Source organism: Jatropha curcas, chromosome 1, assembly GCF_041381405.1.
Source record: "Jatropha curcas cultivar XTBG-Jc1 chromosome 1, XTBG_Jcur_1.0, whole genome shotgun sequence".
Lineage (NCBI taxonomy): Eukaryota > Viridiplantae > Streptophyta > Magnoliopsida > Malpighiales > Euphorbiaceae > Jatropha > Jatropha curcas.
In genome coordinates this window covers 21,503,527-21,525,564 of record NC_143151.1, presented here as the reverse complement: position 1 = coordinate 21,525,564, position 22,038 = coordinate 21,503,527, and the positions used below count along the sequence as shown (strand labels likewise).

At 33.6% G+C, this 22,038-nt stretch overlaps 1 long non-coding RNA gene across 1 annotated transcript; it reads right to left on the bottom strand.

The window, feature by feature from the left end:
- Positions 1-2,251: 2,251 nt before the first annotated feature.
- Positions 2,252-4,688, bottom strand: LOC149499137 (uncharacterized). The gene is made up of 3 exons (XR_016318574.1): positions 4,366-4,688; positions 3,279-3,362; positions 2,252-2,456 (listed from the first exon to the last, which is right to left on the bottom strand). It is a non-coding gene; the product is annotated as an uncharacterized LOC149499137 (long non-coding RNA).
- Between the last annotated feature and the right edge of the window lie 17,350 nt (positions 4,689-22,038).

Sequence of the window (22,038 nt, the reverse complement as noted above, 5' to 3'; positions counted from 1 at the left end):
GTCTGTCAAGTATATTAGTTCACACCTTAATTCAAATTTTTTTTTTTCAAAGGTTATTTTTATTTTATTATATTATTTTATTATTATATTATTATTATTATTTTTATTTATTATTTATCTTTATCTTTATTTTACTATTATTATTATTTTGTATACATATTTCTTACATTTGAGCTTTATTTCTTTCCCAATTTATTTTTATTATTTTTAATATTTCTTTTATCCTTCATATCTCTTTAGTGTACCCAACCTCATTTAAGTCTTATCCGTAAAAGAGTTTTAAGGATGGGTACATGAATCTATGGCGTTCCTAAGGTCATTGCTTCTTAGCTTTCTTTATTCTAATTTAAATTTTTTTTTTTTTTTTTTTTTCAATCTCTACTTCATTATTATGAGTTATCTTTGACCTTTATCCTCTTCCAAATTTTGTTACATTTTGCTTTTATTTTACTTAGCACCTCAATCTAATTTTGTACTTAATGCTTGAAAGCAGATTTTATATACGTTTCTTATAAATAACTTAGATTCACAATTACTACTAGTTCTTTTTTACATAACTCTCTACCCAGATATATCAAATTCCCTTAATTATTAAGTTTTCCTATAGCATCCACATTCCTTTCCCCATTCATTCCCCCATTTGTGATTTAAAGTTATTCATCATCTTCTACATTCATTTTATTATAATTAATTCATCAACTTAGTCTAGCCCACTAAGTATCCTACATGTACTAGAATCTTAATTATATCATATCTAATACACTTACTACACTTTTTACCTTATAAATTTTTTTTTTTTTTTTTAATTATACAACTATCCCTTACATACACACTAGTTCCATAAGTCTGTTAACGATTCAATTGAATTGCTCAACTTATCATTTTCTTTTCGTAAATTTCTCATATAGATTTATAATAATTCCATGGCTTGTAATTACTTCTATTATCTATTAGTCAATCTTTTCCATATTAATCAATTTTAAATTCAAACCTTTGCCCAATTATTTACTACTTTTAATTCTATATTAAAACACCCAAAATCTTACCTTTCATGCTAATTGTTCAAGGAAGTTTTATCTGCTTCTTTATTCTGTTTAGTTATTTTGCCTCACCTCAATATGACCTATCAGAAATTATGTGTCTTCACATTTACTCTTATGGTTAAATTACCTTGTCTTTTATATTGCTTTAATAACTCTATTTAAATTCTATATGTCGAGAATTACCCAATCAACTACCTTTCAACTACCTTTTGTTGTACTTAAACACAATTTATCGTTTCTACGTTTGACTTTATTAATTATTCCAATAAATTTCTATTCTCCTTAATATTCTACTTGAGAAATTTACAAATTTCCTCTTTTTACATCCTTAAGTTTTGCCTTGGTTAATTGAGGATTTCTTGTCTAGTATGATTGTTTATCCTAAATCCTCCCTTTCTAATTTAGATTACAATTTCCACTATGTAATCCCTAACCGCAACATTCTTAGAATTTAATCTATATCTTAATTGAAATTTTCATTCAAATTCATATTCTATACCATTTATTATTAATTTATCACTATTATTTTCTGTAGGCCTAATTTAGTCCTCGGGATAGATAATAAATCAAAATTGCAATCGTTGTAGAGAATCGACAGAACAATAAAACTAAACAATTAATTGCAACTTCACAACAAAAACAATTTCCAATAAATACTAAAACATTTTTTTTATATATATAATTATTCAAATAAACTGACTTTCTTATTGTCTTTAAAACTCTGAATTTTTTTCTAAACAGTTTCAAGTAATTCACGAAGCAGTGTCTCTTGTTGGATCAAGGTGTACTGGGTGATCAGGCCATTACACCAATTTCCAACTGATTTTCTGCTTCAAAATTTATGGAGAGGATTTAGCAAAACTCAAAATTTATTTTATCAACGTCAGTTACCCAGACCTGTTTATAATTTACTATTATTTATCAACCTTTAATTCTCATCCTAAGTTTCATATAGATTTCCTCCCATCCTCGTGCGCGATGCGTCCACCGGCACTAAAATGGAATTCAATCCAGACTACATCTCCTTTGTTGGTTACGGCCGATCCCAACATAGGAGTCCTATGTTTCAATTTCCTAAGTTCCGCAATTGATTCTTAAGGCCCAACTTATGCTCTGATACCAACTTTGTCACGACCCATTTCTATGGACCGGACCGGCACTAGGACCTGGGTGGGCTTAAGGCCCCCGAAGCCCATAGTAAGCCTATATTATGCAAATCTCATTTACTATTCATAATTGTGGATACAGGCCCAATAATTTATTTCAATTATGTACCACTAGTACAGTTCATCTACAACCCACTAGAATACAATTGCGGAACTCTACCTGTACATTTACATCATCATTTATTTATCGTTTACAGTCTTCTATACTTATGTCTCAACTCCATAGGATTTTTCTTTCTTCTATTACCTGGAAAAAAATAGGTAGGCAGGGGTGAGCGCCAAACTCAATGAGTAGGGTTAGATAACCCTCTCACCCCACACAATCATACAGATGCTAAAATATTTTTATTTGTTTATCGATTAAATTTATGATCATGCAGTGTCACACAAATGGCAATACAACAGCAACCACAATTAGTATCACCTTCATATAATCACATCACGTGGAAATTAGTCAGTGGCACCACCTAAAACCCCAACGAGCCGTCCTCACACATGGCTCGCCCTCTCATACATGTGCACCAGGGAGCCGACCCCCATACGGCCAACTGGTCTACTCCTCACTGACCAGTCCTCTCATTGTTTTTCCATTCTCTCTCTTTTTTTTTTTAAAAAAAAAAAAAAAAAAAAATGCCAACAGGAGGCAACCCGGTGGTCTCCATCCAATCTAGATCATCAAGTGCTCACAACAGGAGGCCACCCTGCGGGCTACAATCAAATCTAGATCATCAGGTGCGCAACAACAAGAAGCCATCCTGTGGTTTTCCATATAATCCATATCATCAGGTGCACACGGGGGCGCCGATCTCCCATTTACCCGGCTGACGGTCAAACTCCATATCATATCATATTCAGGATCCATATCACATAGACCGTCCTCACAAATCCATGGTGGTCCACTTCATCCCAATTCCACACAAACAAGGCACAGCAATATCACATCACAGGTAATCAAGCATTATTTAATATCAACAAATAGTGCATCACAATATAGCAGTAATGCATGATAACATTTAGTCGTGAATGCATGAATGCAGGCGGATGAGGCGAATTATCTAACACTACTCACAGTTTTTTGTTGTCCTTCAAAGGACTGCCTTTCTTATTGTGCGCTCCTGGCCTTTGTCTTCACAGTCCGAAACTTTATAAGTATCTATATAATAAGAAAATTCTACATAAGAATTCTAATTTGGAAAATGCAGTTTACATTCATTTATTTGTTTTCATTTATTTGTTTTCGTTACTCGTCGGTTCACTAACTTATCAAACTAAACTGTATATCTATAGTGCATCTTTATTTGATTTATTTCTTCTAATTTATTCGTTAAGTAAAACGTCTATTTATTTGGTAATTAATATTTTATAATACTACTAATCAAAATATTTAATATGATTAATAATAATAATATTAATAATGATAATACGATTGATCATATAATATTCATAACGTTAATAACTTTAGTCGGTATTTAATTCACTGAACTATATATAAATTCGTTCCTCTTGTTTATTTATTTATTTGTTTATTTATCCCTCTCATAATCTTATTCTATATTTTTAATTTCTATGAATAATTTAATCGCTATAAGTAATTTAGTTTTTAAAATACAATTTATTTTCTACCGACTTTTCGGCAGCATCTCCCCTAAAATTTGGATTATCCACCTGTTAAAATATCAACAGTTTATCTAATAATTTCAAGCCACACAGCCCATCCATCGGGCAATTAATCAAATAACATTTTTCCCATCCTCCTTCAATCTCAACATCACCACACAATCCAATTTATACATTACAATAACATTATTTTTAAACTACCTTAATTATATCAACACTAATATTATAAAGCTATTAACTACTCACAATGACCAAATTAAATTAACCAAATTAATTAACTACAAATAAAATTAATTTAATTAACTAACATTACTAACATTAACTTAACTAAACTAATTGACTACAAATAATAAAATTAATTTCATTAACTAATACTACTAAATTAATTAACTGCAAATAATAAACTTAATTTAATTAACTAATATTATTAACATTAACTAAATCAACTAAAATTATTAAAATTAAACTAACTAAATTTAATTAACTATCATTAATAAAATTAAATTAATTAACTAAAATGTATTTAAATTAATTTATACCCCGATATAATTTTTTTTTTTGTTGAATTTCTGCTAGCTTGGTGGTCGGAGGCATGCTGGAGCGGCGGCTAGGCGGTGGCGATGGCGTGACGAGTCGGGTGAGGCACGACGCTTGCTCGATCGAAGGCAGAAGGGGCTGTGGTGGCGCGATGAGCTAGAGGAGGAGCTGGCAGTGACGCAGACCCAGTTGCAGGGAAGAAGAAAGGGAAAGAAAGAAAGAAAAAGGAAAGAAAGAAAGAAGAAGAAGAAAAAAAAAGAGGAAGAGAAGAAGAGGAGAAGAGGAGGAGGAGATGAGGTCGACGCAGGAGAGGAAAGGAAGAAGAAGAAAAGAAAGAAATAAAGTATGTCCAACTTCTAGATGATTCCGGTTCGATCCGAACCGGATCGGTCTGATTCAACGACTCAGCTAGATTTTTACTCGATTTGCAGGTTTTTCACATGATTCTCAGGTTATTCATTTGGTTTTCGAAAAATCAATTTGATTTTCAGGTCCGGTTCGACTTATTTTGTTTATTTAGTTCGGTTTCGCAATATTTTCTCTATTTACTCAATTATAATACAATATTAATAGTAATGATATTTGATTTTAAGACAATTAATTTATTGCAGTTACATACATATACATACATTTGTAATCAATTAGTAACTAGAGTCCCATTTTATTTCATCGAAACTTTTTAAGTGTTCTCTAATCGAAATTCCCGAATAATCTGTTTTTGGGCTTGGGCCCAACTCAAAAATTTGGGCTCGATTTGAGACTGTGTTACATTTACAGCCCACACAGTCAAAATTTCTTATTTTTGATTTAAATTAAATTTGAAAATTTCGAAAATAAAAATTCGGTGTATTACAATTATATCCTTTATTTTTTAAAAAAATTTACAATATGATAAACATTTGATATTATTATTAAATAATAAAAAATAAAAGTTTTTAATTTTTAAATAAAAATTCTAAATCTGTTTTATAATATTTTATTTCTTTTAATTATGAAAGTTATGAATAAAGTTTGTGAAATTTTTAAATTAAAATATAGTTTTTTATTTTTATCAAGTGAATGCATTTTCCATTTTCTGTTTTCTAGTTTTCATTTTCTAAGAATACAACCATAATTTCTTCAAACTTGGTAATCTTTCTATAGTTGTATATTAGTTTTTGAGTTATTACTCCCTCCGTCGACCTTTCCTTTTTGGTTTTTCCCAAAATATAGTCCACTTTTTTTTTAAAAAAATTATAAGTAATCCTTAAATTATTTGTTATACTCTTATTAAATTTTATCTTATTTTCAATAACTGTCTTTAATTCTTACTTATTATTTCAATATAATAATTACTTATGTGTTATTTAAGATGATATAATAGGAAAGTTATATGAATAAAATTGCCCTTTAACTATAATAATTGTTATTTTCTTAATCTGTGTGAAAATAGAAAGTAGAATATATTTTTGGGACGGAGGGAGTACTAAGCAAACTCAACAAATGTCTATTTTCAGTTTTCCATACTTAATTGTGGTGTACTAATTGATTTCGCATTCCTAACCTCACAATTTTAGAAACTCTACTATTATTCAACAAAAACTTTCATTTTATTTTTCAAAATAGTTTGACATTGTCGTTGATATCAGTTATTTTACATTAAGATCAAGAATTTTTTTAGAAAATGAATAATATGTTAGGATTAGACATGCCAAATGAATATAGTTATGGACCAAGCTAATAAAAATAGAAATTTTTTAAATATTATTCTCATTTTATTCTTTTTTTTTCTTTCAGTGTATAGTCAGAAATACCGACCTTTAGGGATGGAGCTACAACAACTAAAGTGGGGTCAATTGGTCCCACTCAATATTTAAAAAAAAAGTTATAAATTTGGGTTGAAATGATAAAAAAAAAAATTAAAAAGTACATAATAAGTGAAAAATTTTAGAGTTTTTAATCTAATTGATCCCACTAAAAAATGAAATTAAGACCCCACTAAAAAATATCTCTAGCTCTGTCACTGCCTACATTTCATTATAAATTTATTTTTCATTGATTTAGTCTATAAATAACACCCTAAATCCGGTTTAAGTCACTCGATCCTAATATGCTTTTATAATATAGTTAGGTCTAAGACTAATTTTGAAAAGATACCTTATTGTCAAATAACCATTAGTAAATAACCAAAGGTTAAACTTGTCATGTGGTTATCTTACCTTTTTATGATAAATAATAACAAAATAATAACAATGATAAATAATACCTCGATTGTCAACCATTGCATGGATTTTATTGAAAGATAAATTTAGGCTTCTATGCTCCTTGAAATGGTGGAAAAGAGACATGTTCAGATGCCAAATGTTTTCATTTTCCCATAGATTGTCGAGGGAGAGATCAATCACGTGAGCTGTGGTGGAGTTGCAGGTGACTCTCTCCCATTCACAACAATCATTCTTTGCCTCATCAATCCATGAAGGGAGAATTGGAAACTTGGAACCATACTCATCGGATTGAAGAGACGCCTTGAATTGTAAGAGAGCTAATCTCTCTTCTTCAAAGCAACCATTATTTCCTCGGATTTGAACCCAAAAGATCAAACACAACAGTAAGCACTTCAATATTAACAAGCACAACTCCATTTACAAATGCAATGTTCACTCCGACCACGCGAGTTTATTTATATTCAAAGCGTTCATTGCCTTTGTGAAAGTGGGTCACTATATAAAAACTATTCCTAGTTCTTTTTTTTTTTTTTTTTAATTTTATAACATTTTTATAATTTTTAAAATATAATGAAAAAAATTTATGAATCTAAAACGAGATTAGTCCCATATCCAAATAAAAAATATGAAAATACTCAAAAAGAGTAAAATGCAAAATTAATTTTTTATTGTTTTTATTAAAAGTGAATGTTGATACTCTAAATATAAACTTATTTGAATATCCACATAAAATTTATGGGTAAACCCAATGTAAATGATGTCAATGATGATATTATACCAAATGAAAATATACTTATGTATATCAAGAGAAAAATAAAAAATTTAGTTAGTATTTATTTATTTATTTTTAATCCTGTTTGAATAGGAAGCGCCAAAGTACTTTAACATGATTAGATTATGACGAAATATCTAAATTTAACCCTCAACTTTTCTACTTTAATTTTATGATACTCTCAAATTTTATTTAGACTAATTATAAATTTGGTGTCTGGACTTTATAAAATATTTTATTTTGGTATCTCAATAGAAAACGTTTACAATCAAGTTTTCAAACTCATTAAAAATTTTTCAATCAAATATCACCTGTTTACATAATATGCTGGAATTATATTTAAAATTTGTGGGGCCCACCTAGCTTTTAAGAATGTGCTTATTAGGATCCAAGTAGGAAAACCACGTCGGATTAATGTGATATAAACATCATTAGTAGTAGTGTACTTACTAATTTGCCCTTATTAGATGTTGTTGGGAGAAAGGGACGAGGAAATAGAAGTGTCGACTAGGTATTCTTTGAAATTCCTTTAGAACACAGAAAGAACAAAGGAGTTGGTATTCTCTTAATGAACAAACTATATTCACTTCGAAATCATCATTGGGAAAGGGAGAATACATTTTAAAAGAACGATCGAGTTGGTAAGGGTCGAGGATTTGAAATGCTTTAATACAAGTTAGGTCTCAGACTTACGAGCAATCATTGATTTTTTTTTTATTCGAAGCATGACATAGTCCTTCTAGATTTTGGGTTTTCTTCGTGTGGTATCTATTATGCGTGAAATGTGAGTTGGTTTAAGGTTGCGATTATTTTCTTGGTTTTATGTATTATTGTTTTTCTTTTAAACTGGATGCAAGACAGTTTATTTAGGTGTTGATTTGTGATTGTTTACTATCTATTATGCATGAATAATACTAACCCTTTTGGATTTGTTTGAATGAAAAATTTTTATTACTGAGATATAGAATCAAGGAACAGAAAGTTGAATGCTTTAAGATGTGAATTTTTTATTGGCTTTTGTTTACTTTTTATTTGCTTTTTGACTTTGAAATAATTCCAAAATATATATAATTTTAGATAATGCAGCATGATTTTGATTATTTTATACCGTAGGATGGCATTATCTGTGATTTATGTGTATTATGGTGGCATTTTCATGAATGATGAGAAAGTGTCCCTAAGGAATATGTGGGTGAGGGTTTCATGGAGGTGGAGGCCGATATTGGTAATTTCCCACTGAAAACTTGTGTTCACAATATCCAAAAAGGATAGAAATTAAATTAGAGCACTTCATACAAATGCATTTTAAAAGAGTTGAGGACAACTTTACATGCGGGTTTAGGACTATTTGGAATGGGTCCATTGTAGATATGCATAGCCATGCCCACCAGTTTAGTTCGAACGGAATCGAACCGAAACTGAACCATATTGTAGACGAACCATAACTGGATCGAAATCGGCGATTCAAAATTTTTTGGTAGTTCAAGGGCCAGTTAAGGTTCATGTGAATGTTAAAATATGAATCTAAATTGGCCCAAAATCGACGGTTTCGAATCGAAAATTTTCTATTTTTATTTTAAAATGATAATCACTTAGCCTATTTTATACATCTCTAAAAGTCTCAATAATATTTTACCACATAATATACTTTATTTAAATTTTTTTTTTTAAAATGTACTTTACTTAAAAGTCTCTAAAAGTTCAAAATCTATTAGAATCGATTTAAAATATATATATATATGTAACGTCCCATTTTTCTATTGAATCGAATCGTTGCTTAGAGTCGAGTCGGGCTGATCCAAAACCCGGTTCGAGCCATTAGATTCTAGAGTGGGCTAGAATGGGATGAAATTGAAATAAGGAAAAGAAGTGGACTTACTTGAAGGAAACAAAAAGATCAAAGTATAAGGATTAGGACTTAATTTCACTAAAGTATAAAGTTGAGGTATTGAGTTGTACCATGTTGACACTTGAGGTACCATTTGGTAATTTTCACATAAAAATCAATGACATTCTAGAGACTACCCGTGGATTCCATTTCATTTTCATTTCTTCATCCTTATCTTCATCTTCTTCCTCTACTTTCCTCTTACACTTTCTTTTCTCCATCACGTTTAATGGTGGGGAAGATTTTAATGGGAGTTACGCATTAATTCAACTTCTATTCTATCCAAGTAAGTAAACCTTCTTGAATTTCATACTTGACTCATTTGGTGATATTGTTAGATAATTTATAAGAACTCTATTGTATAGGAGAGGTGAGCCAAAAGTAGAAGGAAGCTAAAAGAAGAGCTTAAGCTTATTGGCGTAAAGGTGTGCTATCTCTTTTAGTTTAATCAATTTCCTTGCATGAGAATTTGTGTCGTGTGTTGATAATGAGAAAATATGTTGTTGAATGTTGAGTAAGAAGACTGAAAATGGTGAAAAAGCATGAGATGAAATGAATAAATGAAGTAGATATTGAGTTTTTGCTGAAACAAGTTTTGCTGGAAAAGTTACCAGTAACTTCACCTTGATTTTTACCCCATTTAACGATGGAATTAGGAATTATCATAGAAGAGTTATTTGTTCCTCTATGTGTTAGCTTTACATGGGTTTTTGAATCATTCAAATCGGAGTTGTATATTGAGAGATATGGTCAAAAGAGTACAGACTGTGCAGGCTGGAAAACGCGCGCGCGCGAATTGCATGAAGAGCTCGCGATCGCGACTTTCATTTGCGCGCTCGCGACTTTCACCTGAAACTCTCTGACTCTCATTTGGTGCTTTACGCGCTCGCGATTTTGCACTTCGCGCTCGCGACTTAGCCCTTGGCCTGTAAGCGCTCGCGACCTTCCTCGCGCGCTCGCGAAGTTGGCCTGGGAACTCACTGTCTCTCATTTTGCACTCTACGCGCTCGCGACTTTCAAGTGCGCGCTCGCGACTTGTGCCCGATAACACACAGACTCTCATTTTTTGCATCTCGCGCTCGCGACTTTGAAAGACGCGCTCACGACATGTGTTTTCATGCACTTTTGGACTTCTTTTTCAATGCAATTGTATTCCTTTGCTTCACTTATATGCCTCCAATCATTTTAACACAAAAATACAACATTAAATCATGTATCAAAACAACATGCAAGCATGCAAATGATGTGAAATGAGGTAAACACAACTTGTAATTGTATTCTATGCAATTGTGAAATGATGTAAAATGGTGTATGAAGTTACGAATTCTATGTAATTGTATTCTTTTCTCAACTTGTATGTCTTCAACCATTTTAAAACAAAAAGACAACATGAACACATGTATAAACACAAAATGCAAGCATGCAAATGGTGTGAAAATAACATGACACAAGCATGCAAGTTATGACACAGTTATTTGCTTATTGTCATTCCATTAATATGCTCCATTGAGGTTAGGTAGAAACCATGTAGATAAGGCTATGTCCCGACATAGAATAGCAGATCTGCGCCCCATACAGTTTGGTACTCCGGCTACAGGCCGTTGAGTGGATATGATTATACAGGCCATAGCAGCCAAGCATACAGTTTCATCCAGTTTCATACAGTTTCTCTTATCACTTCGGTTTCACTATAACCTTATGGAGCTATACAGTTATATCGACTATAAATTGCATAAGCATACAGTATACTAAACAGCAAGAAAGATCATTAAGGGAAAATGAAAGTATCATGATATGTGTGCTTACATTCCATATGTGAGTAAATGTTTATTTCTACATATGTATGTGCTTATATGTTTCTTCATTCATTGTGATATTCACTGAGTTTAATCAAAGTTGCAGAGTTCATACAACATAAAGAACATCAGGTAAGAGTATGATAGTATCATGTTATATATGCTTACAAGTTTATTTATTGACTCTTTAAGGAGCCATACAGTCACGAGATGTTATTAATCATAACTTATATGATGTGACTAAAAGTGCATAAGTCATACAGCATAATGAATAGCAAGTAAGACAATGAACATATACTGTTATGTAATCTTACATGTTTATTGTTTTCATTCATACAACACAATGAACAGCAGGTAAGATCATGATAGTATCATAAAGTGTGATTTAAGGTTCATGTAAAGGAGTTATGAGATAATTATGATGTTTATGAATTAGAAGTTTATTCGTTGCTATAAAGAGACATTTATGTTGAAATTTACTGAGTCTATGAGTATCAATGCTTTATGAAATTTATATTTTAAGTTAGTTGCCATCGCACTTTGTTTCGTATGTGAATTATGAGCACCACTGAGTTTTATACTCAACGCGTCGATTTTTATCACGCGTAGGTTGAAGATCGTGGTTGGTACTTGAAGACTTGAGGAGTACGTTCAAAGCAGAAATGACTAATTTGGGAGTAGTAGATTGAGAGTTATATAATTAAGAATTATGGCATGTATTAAGAATTATGGCATGTATTAAGAATTATGGCATGTATTAAGATTTATGGCATGTATAATTATTACATTTGTTAGAGCTTATGTGATTGGAAAATATAATTGAAGCATGTAATTATTGTGGTGTAAGTATTTGGAGGAAATGATTGAATATGAAATATGTTACTATAGTTGGTATGATTAGGTCATGAAAACTTGATATAGATTCTGAATGAAATTAATTGCTAGATATTAAATGCTATTGAGGATTTATACAATTATGAAAAGATATATAAAGTGTTATTGTGTTATGATGATTCTTTGGAGACGTTGGAAGTTTAGAGTGTAATTGGGAGTAGTTTATATTCATATTTTTCATACAGTATGATATCCGCATGACAGGACATAGGTTCAACCAGATTGTAGCGTCTCGGCTCGGTTCATTCGGGTTAACGGGTGGACCGGGAAGGGATGTTACAATTTTTGGTATCAGAGCCTAGGTTTAGGCGGTTCTCGGACTATATGTGTATCTATGTAGGAAGTTATATATTTTGCAGTGAGAATAGGAGTAATTGAAGTTAAAGACATACCATATTGGTTTGCTTAGAAACAATCAGCCATTGGAGAATGATGTCGTGGTAAGCGGAGTATATGTTGAGGTTTCTATTGATGATTAATGGTTATATCCTTCTGGACCATTATTCATGGAGGATATGTTTAGCGAATAATGGATAGGGAATTCGATGTAATGGCTATTGGAGATGAAATATTATTGAGGCATTAAGGATTTGTGTACTTTTGTGAGTTGATATGAGTTCTACCTGTTATAAGTATTATGAGATGTATTTTGAAACTGATTTTTATCCATGATTGTAATAGCGTGAATGACTTGTAAAAATGTTTGTTCATGTTGACTCCAGAAGAAGCATAGTCTATGCTGCTTATGAACGAATGATTTTGCTATGAAAATTCTTCTTCTCTGAACACTTTAAAAAAAAAAAATAAATAAATTTTCAAGTGTGGTTTTTTTAAAGTTTTGATAAATGGAAGGATTGTTTTATAAATGACAATGAAGTCACTTGTATAACTTCATAACTGAGCTATGAAGTACATTGGTTTATGACTTAAACAAGAAAATAATATATGTATATACAGATGTAAGATGTAGTGTAACCTTGTATGGTTGTGTACGCAAAAAGCTATGTTAAGGTATGCATGATGTGACTGTGAAATGTATGCATAAAATGCATGAATATGTGTACATGTGCCTATGGAAGGAGTATGTTGAGGATGAGTTGCTAGTATTATCTAATAAGAAAACAAACTGATTCGGATTTAAGGACATTAGAATCTAGTTAAGAAGAGTATTGAGTTAGTATATGTATTTGATGAAATTTACCTGATTGTGGTTAATGGAATCTATTATGACTATTGAGATAAGCATTTTGTTGGCTAGAATACACATATACATATGTTCATTGGTGTAGTTACACAAATGATCTTAATAATGAATGATTTGATGTGATTTGCTCTAAGAATGGGTGATGAGTATTTTTCATAAGAACTAATGTCATTATTTCAAGCCATTTATGAGAAGTGATTTCTATTTATGAGAAATACTTACTATTTGGTGGAGTCAAGTATATTGTGGTGTTCATCAGCTATTTTGCAACTGGATGAATATCAGGAATCATATAAAGTACTATGGTTATAAGAAAAGTATGGTGATTCTTAGGATGAAGTCAAGTATGTAACTCTTGATGAGCCTAGTAGTGAAGCTGAATGAATTGTGGCACCTTGTGAGTTAATATGGTATAAGTAGGAATTATATTCAACAAGATTTAGTTTTTGCGGTTTAAAATATTTGTTGAATGTTAGATGTTATGTAAGTTATACATAAGGATTTGTGTTTATTGAGAGAGGCTATGATCCGAGGAAAAAGTAAACGGTTCCTAAGCACCAAACGAAGATAATGATGTTATAAAATATTGGACCATGATGACTAAGTGAAATGATGAATGACATTGGACATGGAGAGATAGTTGTCCAACTATTGAATTGATGTTATACCAAGAAATTAGGTAAGTAAGAATGGATCTAGTCATGTGAGTGAATTAAGATTAAGAAAAGCATCAATTAAAGAGATGAAGGAATATGAATTAGGATGATTTAAATGAGATGATAATCAGTCAGAGTTTTGTGACAAAGTAGGAATCATGGTTATTAAGATTTGATGGAAATAGAAGTAAGGATGCATCAGAATATATATACAATATCGGACTTACTATCCTTTGAGAGTTTATGAATATGTACAAATTGTGGTTCGTATTGATCTCACTATGTGCACATGAGAATAAATTCTGAGCCAAAATGCTCAAGATTTTATAAGTGATCATTCTTCAGACAGAAATGATTGGTTAATCATTAATAGAAGTATTTATAAGTCACAGATGATTTATAGATTTATGTGAGCTATCTATGAGTCAAAAAAAAAAAAAAAAAAAAACAGAGAGAGAAAGGTGGAATTGCTAATTGGATGCAACTACCAAATCATTATGGATAAATGGTCAAGTTGAGATAATCTATATGGCACATTGTATGATTTGCATAACTTTGTGATTGTGTATAATTACTTTCATGTATTGACATTTGGAACTTTGGTTTCATTTTGTTTTCTTCTTGAGTGGAACTTGCAAGTATGCATGTATGACTATATGTATATATGCATGACAGTGGATGAGAAGAAGTACCATGACGAAATTAAGTACCATGACAACATAAAGTTATTCATACAGTTATGAACATAAATTATATGATCTCAGGATAGGTTTCTATAATCTCATCATGCTTTATGAGAATTTATTGTATGCAAATCTTTGAATGGGCTATTGCAATGAAATGCCTTGATATGTATATGAGATGATGATATGATATGTATATATGTATATGATATGATATGTCTATGATATGCTGATATGTTTGGTATGGGCGATATATAGGTCTTTGGATTGAGTGCTGATATGGAATGGATAGATTAGCTAGTATGGATGTTCATTTGGGAGAATCATGTGGAGAACATAAGGCTAGTGAGTGCTAGCCGATTAACGAAGAATCTGAGTTGGAAACTATTATGAGAGTTGTAAGTGTTTAATGGAAGCGAATTTCGAGGACGAAATTCTTTAAGGGGGGTAGAATTGTAACGTCCCATTTTTCTATTGAATCGAATCGTTGCTTAGAGTCGAGTCGGGCTGATCCAAAACCCGGTTCGAGCCATTAGATTCTAGAGTGGGCTAGAATGGGATGAAATTGAAATAAGGAAAAGAAGTGGACTTACTTGAAGGAAACAAAAAGATCAAAGTATAAGGATTAGGACTTGATTTCACTAAAGTATAAAGTTGAGGTATTGAGTTGTACCATGTTGACACTTGAGGTACCATTTGGTAATTTTCACATAAAAATCAATGACATTCTAGAGACTACCCGTGGATTCCATTTCATTTTCATTTCTTCATCCTTATCTTCATCTTCTTCCTCTACTTTCCTCTTACACTTTCTTTTCTCCATCACGTTTAATGGTGGGGAAGATTTTAATGGGAGTTACGCATTAATTCAACTTCTATTCTATCCAAGTAAGTAAACCTTCTTGAATTTCATACTTGACTCATTTGGTGATATTGTTAGATAATTTATAAGAACTCTATTGTATAGGAGAGGTGAGCCAAAAGTAGAAGGAAGCTAAAAGAAGAGCTTAAGCTTATTGGCGTAAAGGTGTGCTATCTCTTTTAGTTTAATCAATTTCCTTGCATGAGAATTTGTGTCGTGTGTTGATAATGAGAAAATATGTTGTTGAATGTTGAGTAAGAAGACTGAAAATGGTGAAAAAAGCATGAGATGAAATGAATAAATGAAGTAGATATTGAGTTTTTGCTGAAACAAGTTTTGCTGGAAAGGTTACCAGTAACTTCACCTTGATTTTTACCCCATTTAACGATGGAATTAGGAAGTATCATAGAAGAGTTATTTGTTCCGCTATGTGTTAGCTTTACATGGGTTTTTGAATCATTCAAATCGGAGTTGTATATTGAGAGATATGGTCAAAAGAGTACAGACTGTGCAGGCTGGAAAACGCGCGCGCGCGAATTGCATGAAGAGCTCGCGATCGCGACTTTCATTTGCGCGCTCGCGACTTTCACCTGAAACTCTCTGACTCTCATTTGGTGCTTTACGCGCTCGTGATTTTGCACTTCGCGCTCGCGACTTAGCCCTTGGCCTGTAAGCGCTCGCGACCTTCCTCGCGCGCTCGCGAAGTTGGCCTGGGAACTCACTGTCTCTCATTTTGCACTCTACGCGCTCGCGACTTTCAAGTGCGCGCTCGCGACTTGTGCCCGATAACACACAGACTCTCATTTTTTGCATCTCGCGCTCGCGACTTTGAAAGACGCGCTCACGACATGTGTTTTCATGCACTTTTGGACTTCTTTTTCAATGCAATTGTATTCCTTTGCTTCACTTATATGCCTCCAATCATTTTAACACAAAAATACAACATTAAATCATGTATCAAAACAACATGCAAGCATGCAAATGATGTGAAATGAGGTAAACACAACTTGTAATTGTATTCTATGCAATTGTGAAATGATGTAAAATGGTGTATGAAATTACGAATTCTATGTAATTGTATTCTTTTCTCAACTTGTATGTCTTCAACCATTTTAAAACAAAAAGACAACATGAACACATGTATAAACACAAAATGCAAGCATGCAAATGGTGTGAAAATAACATGACACAAGCATGCAAGTTATGACACAGTTATTTTGCTTATTGTCATTCCATTAATATGCTCCATTGAGGTTAGGTAGAAACCATGTAGATAAGGCTATGTCGCGACATAGAATAGCAGATCTGCGCCCCATACAGTTTGGTACTCCGGCTACAGGCCGTTGAGTGGATATGATTATACAGGCCATAGCAGCCAAGCATACAGTTTCATCCAGTTTCATACAGTTTCTCTTATCACTTCGGTTTCACTATTACCTTATGGAGCTATACAGTTATATCGACTATAAATTGCATAAGCATACAGTATACTAAACAGCAAGAAAGATCATTAAGGGAAAATGAAAGTATCATGATATGTGTGCTTACATTCCATATGTGAGTAAATGTTTATTTCTACATATGTATGTGCTTATATGTTTCTTCATTCATTGTGATATTCACTGAGTTTAATCAAAGTTGCAGAGTTCATACAACATAAAGAACATCAGGTAAGAGTATGATAGTATCATGTTATATATGCTTACAAGTTTATTTATTGACTCTTTAAGGAGCTATACAGTCACGAGATGTTATTAATCATAACTTATATGATGTGACTAAAAGTGCATAAGTCATACAGCATAATGAATAGCAAGTAAGACAATGAACATATACTGTTATGTAATCTTACATGTTTATTGTTTTCATTCATACAACACAATGAACAGCAGGTAAGACCATGATAGTATCATAAAGTGTGATTTAAGGTTCATGTAAAGGAGTTATGAGATAATTATGATGTTTATGAATTAGAAGTTTATTCGTTGCTATAAAGAGACATTTATGTTGAAATTTACTGAGTCTATGAGTATCAATGCTTTATGAAATTTATATTTTAAGTTAGTTGTCATCGCACTTTGTTTCGTATGTGAATTATGAGCACCACTGAGTTTTATACTCAGCGCGTCGATTTTTATCACGCGTAGGTTGAAGATCGTGGTTGGTACTTGAAGACTTGAGGAGTACGTTCAAAGCAGAAATGACTAATTGGGAGTAGTACATTGAGAGTTATATAATTAAGAATTATGGCATGTATTAAGAATTATGGCATGTATTAAGAATTATGGCATGTATTAAGATTTATGGCATGTATAATTATTACATTTGTTAGAGCTTATGTGATTGGAAAATATAATTGAAGAATGTAATTATTGTGGTGTAAGTATTTGGAGGAAATGATTGAATATGAAATATGTTACTATAGTTGGTATGATTAGGTCATGAAAACTTGATATAGATTCTGAATGAAATTAATTGCTAGATATTAAATGCTATTGAGGATTTATACAATTATGAAAAGATATATAAAGTGTTATTGTGTTATGATGATTCTTTGGAGACGTTGGAAGTTTAGAGTGTAATTGGGAGTAGTTTATATTCATATTTTTCATACAGTATGATATCCGCATGATAGGACATAGGTTCAACCAGATTGTAGCGTCTCGGCTCGCTTCATTCGGGTTAACGGGTGGACCGGGAAGGGATGTTACAATATATATATATATATATATATATATATATATTCCGTCGGTTAATCGGAATCGCACCGGAACCGGTCGGAACCTGAACCGGACAGAAACCGACGGTTCAAGAACCGGTTCAGGTTCAACATTTTAAAAATTTTGAATCGTCAGTTTCGTGAACCGGAACCGGCGGTTCAATGAACTGGCCGTGCATAGATATGCATAAGTTGGCAAAAAAAGGAAAAAGAATAGAGGATTATACTAAACACAAAATATTTAGGGACAGAAGGGTAAATTCATGTGATAGGATCTACTCTCAGATATTTGACCAGACAGTTGAGATTATTTATTGAATGAATGAACATCTTAACATGAAACAATCCGAATTTTTATTTTCATAGTTTTTTTAATTTAAAATTTTAATAAATTAACACCCCAAAAATTTATTTAATCAATCAAACTCATGTAAGCAATTTATATAGTTGAATCCACCCCACAATAAATTGAAAAACTGATTGAAAAATCGAAAACCACACAAAAATCATGATTTGAACCGAACCAAACCCGAATCGAACCAAATAAGCTCAATCCACCCAAACCCTTCTATAAGCCCTCCCCTCTCCATTTCTAGCACCAACCGCTCCGTCGCCCCCCGTTTTCCGACCACCTGAGCTCCTCCCCGTCAACTCCTCGCCGCAGCATTAACCTCGTCTCTCTCTTCGTTCGTCTTTGGTGTGAGCGGCTGTCGCAGGAAGAGCTGCAATAGAAATCACGTCGAGTCCCTGCTCCGTTACTTTCAGGTGACATCGGCTCCTCTTTCGTCAACAGGGAAGCGCCGGTCTCTCCTTCGCTCTTTCTTTCGTCTTCGGCGGACGTAGCGTCGCAGGAGGAGCTACGATTATGCCTCGAATGGGCAGACGCGTCGCAGCTGTCTCCTCTATTTTTCCGTGAGCCCAGCCAAGCACTGGCCGGACCACGCCTTCTACTTGCCTCCAGCGTGCCTCCGGCCACCTTTCCACCCATTTCCGGTCAAGTCAACGGCGGCAGCGATTGTGTTCATACCTTGTCGTCATTGCAGGTCATTGTAACCGGAAAATTTCGATTTCCAGCCTATTTTGCAACTGGGTAAGCTATTTTTTTTTACTCTTTTAGGTGGAATTCACAAGTTGTTAATTTTAGTTGTAAGTATTACAGTAGATTGCATTAATGAGATTTCACTGCGAGCTTTGGATTCTGCAGCTGAATTTGGAGAATTTTGTTAAAATTACAATTATTAGGAATTATGAATTGAGTTTTAGAGGAGTTAAATAACATATATTGTATATGTTACTGTGAACCCCTTCCCCAAAATATAGACATATAATGAATATGACCAAGGGTAGAAGTGGACGTGAATGTGTGAGTCGCCACCTTGTTTAGTTATTTTAGGGTAAACTAGGAAAAAACCCTAAGTTGACTCCAATTTTCATTAACCTAGTTACTAGATTAATTATCCCAATGTTTAAGGCACAGTCTACGAACCCGAGGTGGATCCCGAGACCATGTCATGTTGATGAACTAACCAATGCATGAATGCTTTGCAAGGTAAATGATGTATGATGTAATTGGACCAATGAAATGTTTAAGTGCTTTCGACTTGCTGCTCAGGGTTAAATCCCAAATGTGCCTACGTACTTCCGTTTGAATGGAAGATCAAAGTCGACGTAGTTCGATAGGCCTTTTTTAAAGGGCTTTGAATGGGTATGCTTAATGCATGAGTGTGTGTATGTTTCGTGCATTTTGTTTAGGCATTTTGCCAAAGAATTGATTGATTTGATTAGACGTTTGTTGCCAAAAAGTGTTGATTTAAGGCTTTTAGCCAAAAAGATTAATTTAGGCAATTGTTACCAAAAGTTGATGTGATTTAGGCAATTGTTGCCAAAAGTGATTATTTGAGGGCTTTTAGCCAAAATGGGTTGATTTAGGCAATTTGTTTGCCAAAAGAGTTGATTGGGCGATTGTCGCCAAAATGATTGATTTAAGGCTTTTAGCCAAAAGATTGATTAAGTCAAGGCATTTTGCCAAAACTTTGATTTAAGCGACTTGTCGCTAAAAATGGTTAATCTTATTTATAGGCAATTTGTTTGCCAAAAATTGATTAAACCGTAGGCAATTTGTTGCCAAAATGGTTGATTAAACTGTAGGCAATTTGTTGCCAAAAACGTGATTAATTAAGGCTTTTAGTCACAATTATTAATTAATTGGACTTAAGCCGGACTGTTCGAAATAAAGGCGATTATACCATAGTCATTAATTGACCAGATACTTTTAGCCAATATTATCGGATTTAAGCTTAACATCATGATTATTAATTAATCGGGCATTCAAGCTTAATCATTTTTAATTGAGGCAGTTTATTTGCCGAATTGATGACGTGAATGCATTTATGCAGCAATTTAATTCAAAATTGGAGTAGAAGAAGAATTATGCAAATGCTGAAATTAAACAGGCATAGTTTCATTATTACCTGATTTAACTAGCGGCCGCTTCTTAGCTTCAGCTTGAAAATTCCAGATTAAGCTTCTCGTTTGGGGAATATTAATTAGAATTAATTCAATTTGAGTGACCAAGTATCACAATAATAGAATAATAAAAGCCTATGCTAAATGCAGAAAAGCAGTAAAAGAACCGCAAGGAGCGCAGGGGAGAAGGAGCGTCCGTCAACACAGACTGAGTGAGTAAAAAAGTCGCACCGGGGCTGTATTTATAGGCAAAACCCGGGCTGGAGGGCGGCCGCTGCCGCCTATGCCGGCCGCCGCCGCCGCCGAGTCCGGCTGCCTCAGCCGCCGCCTTGGCCGGCGGCCGTCGCCGCCGTTGACGGTGGACTTGCTAGTCTGTCGTTCCAAAGGCTTTTCCGGGAGTTACGGACCTCCAAAAAATATTCCGGGACCAATTCTGCGATCCTCGTAATTTTCCGGACGTTTCAAGTACCATATTGGCATACTTCCGATGGACTTTCCGAATGACCTCCGGTCCGGCCGGACTGTTTGCAGTCCGGAAAAATAGGCTTTTTTGAGCCTCAAAATTTGAGTATTCACAGTTGCCCCCCACCGGCAATCATAAAAATGATTTATGGGAGTCGGTGGTTGTCTGAAACACAAATTTTGAAGGCGAAAAATTAGACGCGTCCAGAAGACCCGCCTTTTGGCTATTTCCTTGAATTGTTTTGGGCCTTAGGGGCCAAAATGTGAACTTTTGGGCCTTCGGGGCCAAATTGGGAATTTTGGGCCTTAGGGGCCAAAATGTGAATTTTTGGGCCTCTGTGGCCGAATGTGAATTTTTGGGCCTCTGCGGCCAAATGTGAATTTTTGGGCCTTTGGGGCCTAATTGGGAATTTTTGGGTCTCTATGGCCAAATTGGAAATTTTTGGGCCTCTATGGCCAACTTGAGAATTTTTGGGCCTTTGGGGCCAAAATGTGAATTTTTGGGCTTCTATGGCCAAATGTGAATTTTTGGGCCTCTGTGGCCAAATTGCTAATTTTTGGGCCTCTGTGGCCAAATTGCGAATTTTTGGGCCTTAGGGGCCAAGATGTGAACTTTTGGGCCTTAGGGGCCAAAATGTGAATTTTTGGGCCTTTGGGGCCAAATTGAGAATTTTTGGGCCTTAAGGGCCAAAATGTGAATTTTTGGGCCTCTATGGCCAAATGTGAATTTTTGGGCCTCTGTGGCCAAATGTGAATTTTTAGGCCTTTGGGGCCAAATTAGGAATTTTTGGGCCTTAGGGGCCAAAATGTGAACTTTTGGGCCTTTATGGCCAAATTGGACATTTTTGGGCCTTTGGGGCCAAATTGGGAAAATTATTTTGAAGAAGAAAAATTATTTTGTGAAAAAAAAAAAAAAAATTTTTCTTTGCCTGTATTTCTGTACTGAACTTTGACTGTACCTGCACTTGGTTAGTACTGAAAATTTCATATGTATGCATGATTATCCACTTTGACTTGTAAGAAAACGGGATTTTTTTTTTCTTTCATCTCGCTTGCTCTTTTTTTTTTC